Source organism: Leucoraja erinacea, chromosome 2 (assembly GCF_028641065.1).
Source record: "Leucoraja erinacea ecotype New England chromosome 2, Leri_hhj_1, whole genome shotgun sequence".
Taxonomy (NCBI): Eukaryota; Metazoa; Chordata; class Chondrichthyes; order Rajiformes; family Rajidae; genus Leucoraja; species Leucoraja erinaceus.
Window position 1 is genome coordinate 44,800,859 of NC_073378.1, and position 14,445 is coordinate 44,815,303.

Consider the following 14,445-nt stretch of genomic DNA (forward strand, 5'->3'; position numbering starts at 1 on the left):
AACTGGATTCCATAAATATATGAGCTGAATTTTTTGCTAAAGGCTTTTTCAACGAAAGGGTCAAGAATCCTGGGCCTTCTGCACAGTCGCATCGTAAGGGTGCCATTTCCAGAGTCATGCAATTTATAATCACATTCACATTACAATCACAATTCTCATCATGGCAACTGTTAATAAACTACAGCCTTTAGCAGAGATTTTCATGCAGAAGATCTGAACTCATTTTCGCAAGTTAATAATAATAATAATAATAATACATTTTATTTATGGGCGCCTTTCAAGAGTCTCAAGGACACCTTACAAAAATTTAGCAGGTACAGGAAAAACATGTAAGGGGAATGAAATAAATAGTAGAGACATGACTAGTACACAAAGTAAATACAGAATTCAATACAAAACACAGTATGAGGCAATTAATGCACAGATGAAAAGGGACGGCACGTGGGGCTAAGGATAGGCAGAGGTGAAGAGATGGGTCTTGAGGCAGGACTGGAAGATGGTGAGGGACACGGAATTGCGGATCAGTTGGGGGAGGGAGTTCCAGAGTCTGGGGGCTGCCCTGGAGAAGGCTCTGTCCCCAAAACTGTAGAGGTTGGACTTGTGGATGGAGAGGAGACCAGCTGATGTGGATCTGAGGGACCGTGAGGGTTGGTAGGGGGAGAGGAGGTCAGTGAGATATGGGGGGGCCAGATGGTGGAGGGCTTTGTAGGTGAGGATCAGGATTATGTAGGTGATCCGGTGGGAGATGGGAAGCCAGTGAAGTTGTTTGAGGACTGGAGTGATGTGATGCCAGGATTTGGTGTGGGTGATGAGTCGGGCGGCTGCGTTCATAAGGAAGTTAGAGACAGCAGTGGGCACCCCCACATTTCCTACGGACAACAGGGCATGGGGAAATATCAGGATGGTTGGCTACACACTTGTCCTTCCTTTAAAGCAAGGGGGGCTTACTTGGAATATCTGGAGATATCTGCACTATCAGAGAAATGCCAAGATCGACTCAACAACAGTGACTCAGATGCAGACCATATATTTAACCTATAATTGTGGAGGCTTTCTGCTTCCCATGAAGATCTTCATTTTGATTCAAGACTAAACTGATACCATCAGCTTAAATGCTTGCTTTATCTCAGCAGTAACAAAATCAAATGTTCATTCATAGCAAAATAATTTGAGTATAGGAGCAGGGAGGTTTTACTGCAGTTGTACCGGGTCTTGGTGAGACCACACCTGGAGTATTGCGTACAGCTTTGGTCTCCTAATCTGAGGAAGGACATTCTTACCATAGAGGGAGTACAGAGAAGGTTCACCAGACTGATTCCTGGGATGTCAGGACTTTCATATGAAGAAAGACTGGATAGACTCGGTTTGTACTCGCTAGAATTTAGAAGATTGAGGGGGGATCTTATAGAAACTTACAAAATTCTTAAGGGGTTAGACAGGCTAGATGCAGGAAGATTGTTCCCGATGTTGGGGAAGTCCAGAACAAGGGGTCACAGTTTAAGGATTAGGGGGAAATCGTTTAGGACCGAGATGAGAAAAACATTTTTCACACAGAGAGTGGTGAATCTCTGGAATTCTCTGCCACAGAAGGTAGTTGAGGTCAGTTCATTGGCTATATTTAAGAGGGAGTTAGATGTGACCCTTGTGGCTAAAGGTATCAGGGGGTATGGAGAGAAGGCAGGTACAGGATACTGAGTTGGATGATCAGCCATGATCATATTGAATGGCGATGCAGACTCGAAGAGCCGAATGGCCTACTCCTGCACCTATTTTCTATGTTTCTATTACATGTTGACTGAGGCCACTGTTCGATTCCTGCTGTCTCCACATGCAGGTGTGTATTTGACAGAGATCATGAATTAAAGTTTCACATTGATCTTTGGATTTCTTGATGGACCTTCTGCTTCGAATCTGTTCCACGATGCATCACAAAATGTACACAATTCTGGCTTGTGATCTTTCAGAAGTCTGGAAATTGGGATAAGTTGTCTGCTTTATTGGAAGAGTTTTTGACACAATAGATACTCTTCCAAACTTCTTGGCATACTTAGGGATTAGACTGTGATGTTGATACACATGCAGTCATTTATTCTGAATTTATGTTTCCAAGATTTAGAAATTATTCTTTAGATTGCAACCTTTATCTGAGAGCTACTCTTTGAAATGTTGAAAATAAAATGTTCTTTGATTAACTTTATTGTTGATATTGAACAATAATTGAAATAACAATGAATATTTCAAGAAATAGTTTAGTTAAGCAGCAAAACCCCCCATAAAACATATTCAGTGGTTAACTGTTATAGTCATAGAGTGATACAGTGTGGAAACAGGCCCTTTGGCCCAACTCACCCACACTGGCCAACATGTCCCAGCTACACTAGTCCCACCTGCCAGCATTTGGTCCATATCCCTCCAAATCTGTCCTATCCGTGTGCCTGTCTAAATGCTTCTTAAATGTTTGGATATTCCCAGCCTCAACTACCTCCTCTGGCAGCTTGTTCCGTACATCTGTTCAAAGTGTATTTTTAACATCAGGCATAAGCCTGGAGGTTTGTTTGATCCCAATTCCCAGCTACTGTGAATTAAGATTCATGTTGATTCCGCGCATTCTGCATTTATTAGGCTGCCTTGCACTCTCAGTCTCAGTAAGCAACGATTCATCCTGCATGTATTTAGTTTTGTGGGTATGAAAGAAAAATACTGGAAGAGCAGAGGATTTTAAAGAAAATTTAAAAATGGTAGAAATACCCAGTATTTCAGGCAGCAACTGTGCAGGAATAAACAGAGTTTATTATTCAGTTTAATAACTGTTTATCACATTAATAGCAGTGTCAACTTGTCAGTCATAATGGATAGTGATATAGTGCCATGTCAACTAATATTGCAACCTTGCTGTTGGTCATAAGCACTGCAATACGTGTTCCAGTAACGACTGGAGGGATTGACAAATTCGGAGTATAAAGATGGAATGGAAGGGGAAGTGGCTACGGGAAAAATTACAAAAGATTCTCAAATTAATGGGAAGGAAAGCTCGAGAAGGGACAAGAGAGTCAAGAGTCAAGAGTCAATTTAATTGTCATTTGGACCCCTGGAGGTCCAAACAAAATGCCGTTTCTGCAGCCATACATTACACACAAATAGACCCCAGACACAACATAATTACATTTAACATAAACATCCATCACATAGCTGTGATGGAAGGCCAAACAAACTTATCTCTCCACTGCACTCTTCCCCCCCCCCGATGTCAGAGTCAAAGTCATAGCCCCCGGCTGGCGATGGCGATTGTCCCGCGGCCATTGAAGCCACGCCAGGTGGTGCGAGGTCGCACACCGGGTCTTGGTGTTAGAGCCCCCGGTGTGCGCTCGCAAAGTCCGCGGCCATTCCAGCCGCGCGGGGGCAGTGATGTTAGGCCCCGCTCCAGGAGCTCTTCGACCCCGCAACTCGGGCGGGAGAAGTCGCCGTTGCAGGAGCCCTGAGAAGCGGTCTCCCTCCAGGGAGCCGTGGGCTCCCGGCGCCGTCGTCCACAGACCCGCAGCAGCAGCCTCCGACTCTCCGGTAGCAGCAGCGCTCCTCCACTGCTCCACCCGCTCCGGACTCGGCCAGCTCCGCGACGGCAACGGTGAGTCGACACCTGAGTCCCCGGCTTCTTCCTGTTGGAGGCCGCTCCTCGTTGCGGCCTCAACGACACCTGAGACCCGACGAGAAAAGGTCGGGTCTCCAGTGCAGGGAGAGATTCAAAAAGTTTCCCACCCCCTCCCACCCCACCCCCGCCCCCCCACACACACACCCCCCAACATAAAATAACAAAAAACTACATAAAAACACAGACAAAAAAAAAATAAAAGCGCGGGACAACAGAGTAACGTCAGGGCCAATTGCGAGGGGGGAAGTGAATACGGAGGTCAAAGTGCTGTACATGAATGCGCAAAGTATAAGGAATAAAGTGGACGAGCTTGAGGCCCAGTTAGAAACTGGCAAGTATGATGTTGTGGGAATTACTGAGACATGGCTGCAAGAGGGCCAGGGCTGGGAACTGAATATTTAAGGGTATACCTCCTATCGAAAAGACAGACAGGTGGACAGAGGGGGTGGGGTTGCTCTGTTGGTGAGAAATGAAATTCAGTCCCTAGCAAGGGGTAACATTGAAACAGGAGCTGTGGAGTCAGTATGGATAGAACTAAGGAATTGTAAGGGTAAAAATACCCTAATGGGACTAATCTACAGGCCCCCAAACAGTAGTCTGGACATAGGATGCAAGTTGAATCAGTAGTTAAAATTGGCATGTAGCAAAAGTAATGCTGTGGTTGTTATGAGAGATTTCAACATGCAGGTAGACTGGGAAAATCAGGTTAGTACTGAACCCCAAGAAAGGGAGTTTGCAGCATGCCTTTGTGATGGATTCTTAGAACAGCTTGTATTGGAGCCTTCCAGGGAGAAGGCAATTCTGAATTTAGTGTTATGTAATGAACCGGATTTGATAAAGGACCTCGAGGTTAATGTGCCATTAGGAGGCAGTGACCATAACATGGTCAGGTTTAATCTACAATTGGGGAGGGAGAAGAGTATATTGGAGGTGTCAGTGTTACAGTTGAATAAAGGGGACTATGGGGCCATGAGGGAGGAGCTGGCCAAAGTTGACTGGAAAGATACACTAGCAGGGATGACAGTGGAACAAAAATGTCAGGTATTTCTAGGAACAATACAGAAGGTCTGGCAGTCTGTGCAAGCTGCACGATTTGGGTATACAGTGATGATAAATCAGAGCATAAAATCGAAAGAAATGGGAGCAGGAATAAGCTATACTGTTCTTCAAACTTGCTCTGCCATTCAATAAGATCAAATTAGATTTGATTTTTGGCCTCAAATCCACTTTTGCTGCCTGATCCCATAAATCTCATTTCCCCAGTGATCCAAACATCTTTCTTTCTCTGACCTCAATATATTCAATGTTTCTGCCTCCACAGCTCTCTGGGAGAGAATTCCAAAGATTTACATCTCAATAAGAGAGGAATTCCCCCCTTGCCTGGTTCATAGTTGGTTAATAAGCATATCCTGTGATTGTGCTGCTTAGTTCTAGATTCTTGTGGCAGCATCCATTCTAGACTGCAACAAAAAAAAACACAGTAAGAAAACAGATCCATCTGGTGTGTAAGAGGTGCTTTTGTGGTGGGATCTTATAGAAACTTACAAAATTCTTAAGGGGTTGGACAGGCTAGATGCAGGAAGATTGTTCCCGATGTTGGGGAAGTCCAGAACAAGGGGTCACAGTATAAGGATAAGGGGGAAATCTTTTAGGACTGAGATGAGAAAAACATTTTTCACACAGGGAGTGGTGAATCTCTGGAATTCTCTGCCACAGAAGGTAGTTGAGGCCAGTTCATTGGCTATATTTAAGAGGGAGTTAGATGTGGCCCTTGTGGCTAAAGGGATCAGGAGGTATGGAGAGAAGGCAGGTACAGGATACTGAGTTGGATGATCAGCCATGATCATATTGAATGGCGGTGCAGGCTCGACGGGCCGGATGGCCTAATCCTGCACCTAATTTCTATGTTTCTATGTCTACAATGTTCCATTGCCAAGGTAGGGTTAGGATTGTGCATGTAGGTTCAAGAACCTGATAGTCGTGGGAAAGTAGCTGTTTGTTAGCTTTGGGGATTTAGGCCTCTGTACCTCCTACCTGGCGATAGTAGTGAGAAGAGAGGTTTTCAATGATGGTGGGTATCATTGGTAATAGATGCCACCTTCTTGAGTCAGTGCCTCTTGTACATATTGTCAATGGTGAGCAAGAATGTGCCGATGATGTTTCAAGCTGAGTCTATCATTCCCTGCAGCCTCTTGCATTCTGAACTTTGAAATTGCCGTACCAGGCCATGATGTAATCAGCCAGGATACTTTCTACAGTGTATCTGTAGAAGTTGGTTGGAGTATTGGGTGCCATGCAGAATCTCTTTAAAAATTCTAAGAAAGTAGATGCAGTGGCAGGCCTTCCTCATGATTACTTCTATGTGCTGGGCCTAGAACAGGTCATGCCAGATATTAATACCCAAGAATTTGAAGTTGCTAACTCTTTCCACCAAAAATGAAAACACTCACATGGTCTGCTGACTATCCCTTTCTGTAGTCAATGATTAGCATCCTGGATTTTGTTGGCATTGAGTGCAAGGTTGTTGTTGTGCCACCACTCAACCAGGTGTTCTCTCTCTCTCCTGTACACTAATTCATCACCTATGACAGTGGTGTGGTCAAACAGTTATGGGTGGCATTGAATCAGTGCTTAGACATACAGTCATGGGTGTACATAATCAAGTGCTGAATCCTGCTCCTCTGGGGTTATGCTGGGCACTCTATACATTCCTCAACCACTTTGGGGAATTGGTTCGCATATCCTATGGCTTGGCTTCAATGGGGAACATATGGTTACAGAGCAGGAAAGAAAGAAGATTAGTTATTTTGTTGTTTTAATTAAATGTTTTTACTGGAAATTTTATTTATTTAAAAATTGTAGTTTTCAAAAGATTCAACGATATTTCATTTCATTAGTTTTTAAATGTTTCTATACATTTTGGATTTTGTTAGTGGTCAAAGATTAAAGATTTTCCAGAGGGTCGTTGTGTTCCCTTCCACTGCGACATTGCATTTGGAAACTGTGACATTTGGGGTAAAAGGACAGGTTCTCTGTTTCAGGGCCGTGGTGAACAGGGGTGACTACAGTGGGTTCTAGGCCTGTGCCAGCAACATCTGTCCAAGTATGTACACATCAGTTGACACAGCGGGCTTGGCTATACAACCCAATACAAGTGATTCAAAGCAGTTCCATACCTATAAAATAAAGGTCTCATTCTCTCAACATTTTCTGATAGTTTTATATAAATTGTGATCATTGGTCCTGATTATGACTTCAAACATAATAGCAATGGGAATTGAGCTTGGGTGATTTTGGCTGGTGGAAATTCATTTTTAAAACATTTTCTGTGCTATACTATCTGAAAAAGTTATTTAAAAAAAACTATAGTTACTCTTCCACCATATTTAGTGGCTGTATCTCCCTAAGTATTTCTGCATCTGACATGTGGGAGTTGTTTAAAGACCAACAGATCAGAGTTCAGGCCCAGCATGTCCCAATAAGGAGGTGGGAAGTCTGTCAAAGGATACTCAGAATATAGATGTTAATGTTTTGTTCAGTGAAATGGCAGATGTAGTGTAATCTGGACAAATGTGTGGTGTTGCACTTTGGGAGATCATATACAAAGGCCAAGTATCCAGTTAATAGCAGGATCATTAACGACATTGATGTACTTGATGTCCAAGTCTGTAGCTCTCTGTAAGTAGCAACACAAGTAGAGAGATTGGTAAAGAAAGCATAGCCTATGCTTGCCTTCACTGGTTTGGGTAATGAGTATAAGAGTCAGAAAGTCCTGCTGCAGCATTATGAAATGTTTGTTAGGCAGCATTTGGAGTATTGTGTGTAGTACTGTTCACCCCCCATTACAGGAAGAATGTCGAGGCTTTGGCGACACTGCAGGTGAGGTTTACCTGAGTCTTGCCTGAATTAGAGGCTGTTAGCTGTAAAGACAGGTTGGACAAACCGATTGATTTTTCTGGAGTGGAAGGATATTAGAGGCTGAGTGGAAACCTAATAAAAGTTTATAAACTTATGAGAGGTATAGATGGAGTAGATAGTCAACATATTTTTCTCAGAGTGGAAATATCAAATACTCAATGGCATTGCTTTAAGTTCTGAGGGAAAATGTTGAAAGGAAATGTGCAGGTAAAGTTTTTCCACACAAAGAGTGAAAGTGCCTGGAATGCACTGCCAAGGGTGATGGTGGAAGCAGATATAATAATGAGGCTAATGAGGCTTTTAGGTAGGCACATGGATATACAGTGAATTAAGGGAAATGGATCAAGTGCAGGGGGAAGAGATTAGTTTAATTTGGTCCACACAGACATTGTAGGCTGAAGGGCCTGTCTCTGTGCTGTACCATGTTCTATATAATAGAGTTAACATTTAACAATAATCCATCATCATATACAACATTATAATAAGAAACCACCATCCACCCTTCCCCACCCCTCACACCCCAATTAATCCCTTTTGGAACTCCTGCCTATTCTTGACATTTGTAGACGGGACATTACATTCTGACAGAAGTGTTGGCATGTTTGTTTATTCTCCAGCTTGTTGAAGTGCCCTTTGCCACTAAAAGACCTTGAAATATCTCCAGAATAAAACTGAAGTTGACACAAATTGTAACAGTCCAAATGGCCTTTTCAAACTCCATGCTCAATGATGGTTTTTTTTAAATATTTCAATGCCGGATAATGGACCTTTACAATCCACTGAAGGTTTAATAGCTCCATCATTACAGCAGTTACATTGTGATCGGATGTTTTTGATTCTCTTACTGGCAGTATTGCACTGAAATAAATTATATATTTTGGTAGTAATAGATAGATAATGAGAATGTCTGTTTAGCCTGCTTTTCAAAAACAGAAAATAAATTGCAGGCAAAGATTTAGATGAATATGGGACAACTGTGTAATCATTGTTAAGTGTAATTTTTAAACCCCAGCATACTCTGTTCACTGTTATATCCTGCTATAAAATTCAATTTAAAATGCGAGCCATATATTTTCTTCAATATTCCAAGCTGTTCGAATGAATCACGGAGTTCGATTTTGACATCTGTCAACAGATTAACTTTTAACATTTATTTGGCTAACTTGTATCACTTGCATTAAAACACTGATGAGGCCATTTATAATTCAGTCATTTTAAGGGGGTAGAGAGCAGCGCAGACATGAGAAACGACGGCTGTTAAGATAATTCAGACTCCCTCGTGGCCGCAGCTGAGCAAATTTGGTGTCAATGGGGTATCTGTGCAGGCAATGCTCTCTTTAATTAGTCTCTCGAGCCTGGTTGGTGGCAGTTCCTCAGACTAACTAATCAATTTGTAGCTGTCTGATGCTAGGTGCAGAGATCTTCTCCGGCTGAGTTTTCTCCCACAGGTCACTCACCTACCCTCCAGGAGCGCTCGTTTTAATTTTTTATCGTTTCCATCATGTGGTGCTGTCATCTGGTTCCAAGAAAAAAGGAGACAGAAACATTTTAGTTCAAAGTGCATGTAGGTCAGGATGGGAATGCATTATGGGTACTGATGGGTCAATTAATTATTCAGGACTCGGTGTTTGTTGAGCTGCAATAGGATAACAGTTGAATACAAATGTTATAAAATATAGGTAATAGCAGTCGTAGATTCAGATGGAATATATTTGTGATGGGAGCACCAAAATTCTGCAACTGTTAGAAACAGCAATTTGAGACATGATTTAGGATAAGTGATCTATCGACAAAAGGCCTTGTGATCATGTAACATTGACCTAAGTGAAATTACAGCCACAAACAAAGATAATTTTCATTTTGAATTATTATAATTTGGGGAATAATTGGAGCAGCCAGTCATTTGTTGATTTCACTCGGTTGTGCAAAGCAGTTGATTCAACATTGACTTTCGATTAACTTATAATACTAAATATTATATTTTCAAATATTCAAATTAAACTGTGAAGCTGAGAGGGGAAACTCCCAAGAGACATTTATTAAATAATTTGATTGCAAAAATGTAAACTAGATTATGTAATCAATAATATTCAATATTAATTGGTGCTCTTAATGTGGCTTTCATTTGATCTATTTGTATCTGACTGAATGTGTCGGTATGCTGTAACTGCAAATCTATTGTGATATGTTTGAAATATAATCCATTTAAAATGCTTTTCTAAAAATATTTTATACTGTAATTGCAAATAAATCAACACAGGCATTATAAATCAGAGTGTTTATTTAAATGGTGTTTCATTCTTCTTCTTTTCGTGTCCATCTTGTTACAAATGTTGGCCTCGTTGTCATCGTCCGTCCTGAAAAGGACGCAAGCTTCCGGCGACAATCAGTGGAAGTCATCACTTGTCGCATTAGATGAAGGTGGTAGCAGAATTAGCTCAGGATACTTCCAATTGCCAATCCCGCGACCTGGACGCTTCTGCTATGGGGCCGGTGTTTCGTTAAAAGTGAAATATCAAAGCAGTACATTTGGAATTTTGTTAAATGCAATTATTATTTTTTAAACTTTTTGCTCACCTCACTCGCTGATCCTGATAAAGTTGCATGGATAAATATATCACTGTAATTGCTAACATTGTATTTCCATCTTACAGCAGTCCATGAAATGTTGACCCAGATTATTAAGAAGAGAAAGGAATTACAATATGTTTTTAATTCCTCATTTTGAAAACGTTCATGAAATGATAGTCCATTAAATGGACAGGATTATTTTCACCATAGGTCTTGTGACGGTCATGAATAATTGTAAATTTATTCGTCAAATTGTAAGCATATTAATTTAGGCCATTAGTGACAATTATCTGTTTTTCTCACATATCACAGGACATTAATAACCCTGATATCTGGACATTAATAACCCTGATGTTTTGACTTGATATTTTACATCTATGCTGTAACAACAATACTGTTCTGATTGTTCTTATTTTTATATTGTAGGTATTTTCATCATCAGTTCCAAAGAGCAGCTAAAGAAACAGGAAAGCAAAGGAACTCAAGCACCTATTTTCTTGTTGATAGTCATGTTAGCGGATGGCTGCTGTTGTTAAGACAATTCTTGCCATTTGCATTGTGTGGGTTTATTTGTGGTTGTGCTCTGAATTTGACATCTTGAATGCTAAACCATGACATGCAAGAACCACCTCTTTTTTAATAGTTTGTTTAGAGATTCAATTTGCTGATAAATGATCTGTGCTGCTTTACAGGGTCTTGTCTGTCAGTCTTTTGATTTCCTGTGGTAGCGTAGCATTCTTGTACAGCACATTCAGATTTCACTGGCAACATTGAAATTCTGAAGATTTTTTTTTGAAACTATCTTGAGCATGCCAGGAAACCCTATGATGCCAGCATTACAAAGCAATCAACAGTGGCATGAAAGACATTGCATATGTTTTACAAAAATCAGCATACCTTTGTATACAATTGAAATGAAATAGCTTGTGAGGCACTGTTAACATTTGTGACAGTGCTCCAGCTGGGATCTTGCAAAAAACATAGATAAGTCCACGGATGATGAGGTGAACTGCAGTGTTTAAAATAGTGTGCACTATCATGAGGATCGCTGGCTTAGCTTTTTAAAAGAATAAAAAAACATGTATATAATGGGATCTCTCTTTAGCCCCTATGTATTCTCGAGTTAGATTTATACTCAATTCTTTGTTACTGCAGATCCTGGATAAGCATTATTACTGAAAGTCTGTTCTTGCTATAAACTCCATTATGAGGTAACTAATTTAAAAAGCAGAGCTAAAATCTCTAAGCAGGAACCATGGGATTCTTCAAATACCATAGGTGGCCTTTTAACCTTATGTCCTCAATCCACCCATTTCTTCCTGTACCAGTTGGAGCACTAAGTTCTACAACTGAGACAAACACTTGATTTTATTCCAATTTATGAATGTGCGGATAATTTCTACTAATATTCTATTTGGAGTAAATCTTCAATAAACATGAATTATTTTTGGTAATTATCTGCAATTAATTCCCATTTGTTATCATCTTTATTTGTATTCTTCATAATATTCCTTGTGCAAACAGATTTTCATTATCACTCACAGACCATTGGTTACTATTGCCCTTATAAACATCATATTTTTCCTGAACAATGAGATTTTATTCTGTTCTTCAGATTAAATATATTTAATTTTCCGACTGGTGATGCACTTATTTCTACATGCGTTTCCGAACAGTCCTATTTCCAATTGCAATACCCCCACCTCCCGTAAAACATTTCAGAATATTAAGAAATCTTTGAGGTGAATTTAAAATCGAAGTGTGCTATTTCAGTTGAATTTAAATTATGCTTCAATAAGAAAGAAGATGTAAAATAAACCTTTGGATTGTAAATCATTTAAAAGTATACTGCTACAAATGATTTGGATTAATTCAGGCATGTGCTGATAAATAGAACGGATTGAAATTGAAGATTAAAGGTTGTGTGAAAGTACAATATTTGCTTAATATTGTTATTTATCATTAAAACAAATATATTGCAAAACATTCCTGATTTTTTCCAACTCTTATCTAATTGCACATCAGAAAGGTGTTACTTACAGTTGCTCTGTGTACGAATCAGTTCTTTCCGTGCTCTGTCCAACATTATATTCACATTGTATTCACTGGACCCTAAATAAGTACAATAATGGATTTTAAGGTAACCGCCCAAAAATAAATAGAACCTATATTAGCACTTAGTATTGTGAATGACAACTTTCAAAAATGTAACTGTGATTCTGATTGTTAATCAAGTCAATCAAAAATAATTGATCGTCCACTTTGTTTTATGAATTGTTAGAAACTAAGGGTAATTTTAAAACAAAAATCTATTAAAAGCATATTGGCATAAACCTAATATCATGGAAGATAAAGTATTTTTAAGCAGTTTATGAACTATATATGATTGTGGCATCAAATTGGATCAAATTTGGAAAAGCTTTCATGAATCCACTCAGTTTGTCTATTTAACTCCAACGTTATTTTGATTGGTATTTCTATTTTAATACCTAATTGTCAAACCATTTTAAGTTAAAAGCACATTTTAAGTTTAAGCATCTATTCTATTAATTACACTGAAGAGCTTGGTGAGTGTGCGCGCTCTGAAAGTTAATTATGAAAAATATCTTTGGTTTATCATTTTGTTTTAAAGCCTGGTAATGTGGATAATTTTCTTTAAGGTCATTACAATGGTGAAGCCTCTGTTTATTGTACGTATGTAATAAGGCCCCCGTTCACTTCGTCAAATGTTAACCTCATGATTCATTTGTTATTAAATAATTTTCACAACTAATCACATGACAATTGCAATTAGTTTGTGCTTTGTGTTGCTAAGTGATATGCAGTTGTGACATTTGATTATTATGTTCTGTTTTTATTTATCAGATGTTCTATAAAAAATAGGTTGCACTGTGTTATGCAGGCTCTACAATCACTGAAATTCATACTTTTGAATTTTAGAGGAGATTAATAGTGCACTAAGTACTTCAATTATGTCAGCATTTGCACAAGGTGAAAGCAAAATCCAGGACTTTGAAATATATTATGAAGTGAACCCATTTATTACTTTCCTTTGTAAATATTCATCTTCCATGTGCTTAAGTAGCACTGATTTTGGCACACAATATTTTTTCCTCAAGCTTTTGTGAGGCACCAGTAGATATGAATAAGCATCATTTGAATCTTGTTTAAACAGATAAATAATTCTTAACTGAGTAAACATTGATACATAGCAAAAATGCATAAATTCATAAGCAATCACTGTGCAGATCTCTGATAATCATAGATTATCTGTTCAAATTAAGGAATCTCACCTCATATATTATACTTCTTAAATGTCCTGTGAATATTTATGCTTTTTTGTAAAATAAACATATATAATGTTTGTTCCCTGCCAAGTCTTTACAAAAGAATAAAAAATTAATTTGTTCCCTTCTGAGGACAGTTACATAATTGAGGTTACCATGATACCTTGCAAATTTGTTATTGATTTGATTCTATGGGCATATATAAGAGAACCTCTGTATGTTTAAATGCTGTACCGCCATGTAAATTCATTGAGTATTGAAGCCCTGGCCGGTATCTCAAACATGAATCTGTAAAGTGCTGTTCACAGAAACTGCACTTGTATGCTTCAATTGTTTTTTTGCAGGATGCATCTATTAAACTACGTCTTATTGATATGCTGTTGTTTGGTACGGAAACAGAAAATATGCATAAAATAACAATAAATGACACAAACAAGAACATCTAGAATGTAGACACATAGTGTAACTGTTGCATTCTTTGTTAGACCTATATGTAGTGTATTATTGCAGATGTATTAATTGTATGTCCTGTAACTGGTTTCTTGTAACATGAAAATAAAATATAGTGCAGCTAATTCTTTTAAATTATTGAAAATTAATTACCCAATTTATTTAGGATTAATACTTGTATCACAAACCTTACTAATGTGACATTCAATTTGGTAGACCCTGTATCAAATTAACTTTGGTATTAACATTTAATATGATATGATGAAACCTCTTCTAACATTGTTGTTCTATTTTACCATGGTGAAGTAAAACTTAAAAGTAAAGTGCCTGTCCCACTTGGGCGTAATTTACGCGACATCATTTACGCGGCATCGCGCCGCCGCACAACACGCGCATTGTGACAAGCATATGATGTGCGCATGGCGTGCATTACGCGTGCATGGTGCATGGTAACGTAGGCAGTGACGCACGGTCGTGTGTGGCACCCCAGGATTTTGGGATTCACAAAATCTTCACGTGCCACCTGCGTAACGCACAAATGACACCCAAGTGGCACAGGCCCTTGAGTGTGTA

The 14,445-nt window shown here is 39.3% G+C and overlaps 1 protein-coding gene across 2 annotated transcripts in view; it reads left to right on the top strand.

Moving 5' to 3' along the window:
* Positions 1-13,997, top strand: part of cdk14 (cyclin-dependent kinase 14) — a 659,117-nt gene extending 645,120 nt beyond the window's left edge. For both annotated transcript variants that reach the window (XM_055655908.1, XM_055655925.1), the window contains one exon: positions 10,562-13,997. The gene's annotated coding sequence lies outside the window, so the exon portion shown is untranslated. The remainder of the gene's footprint in view (positions 1-10,561) is intronic.
* Positions 13,998-14,445: the final 448 nt, after the last annotated feature.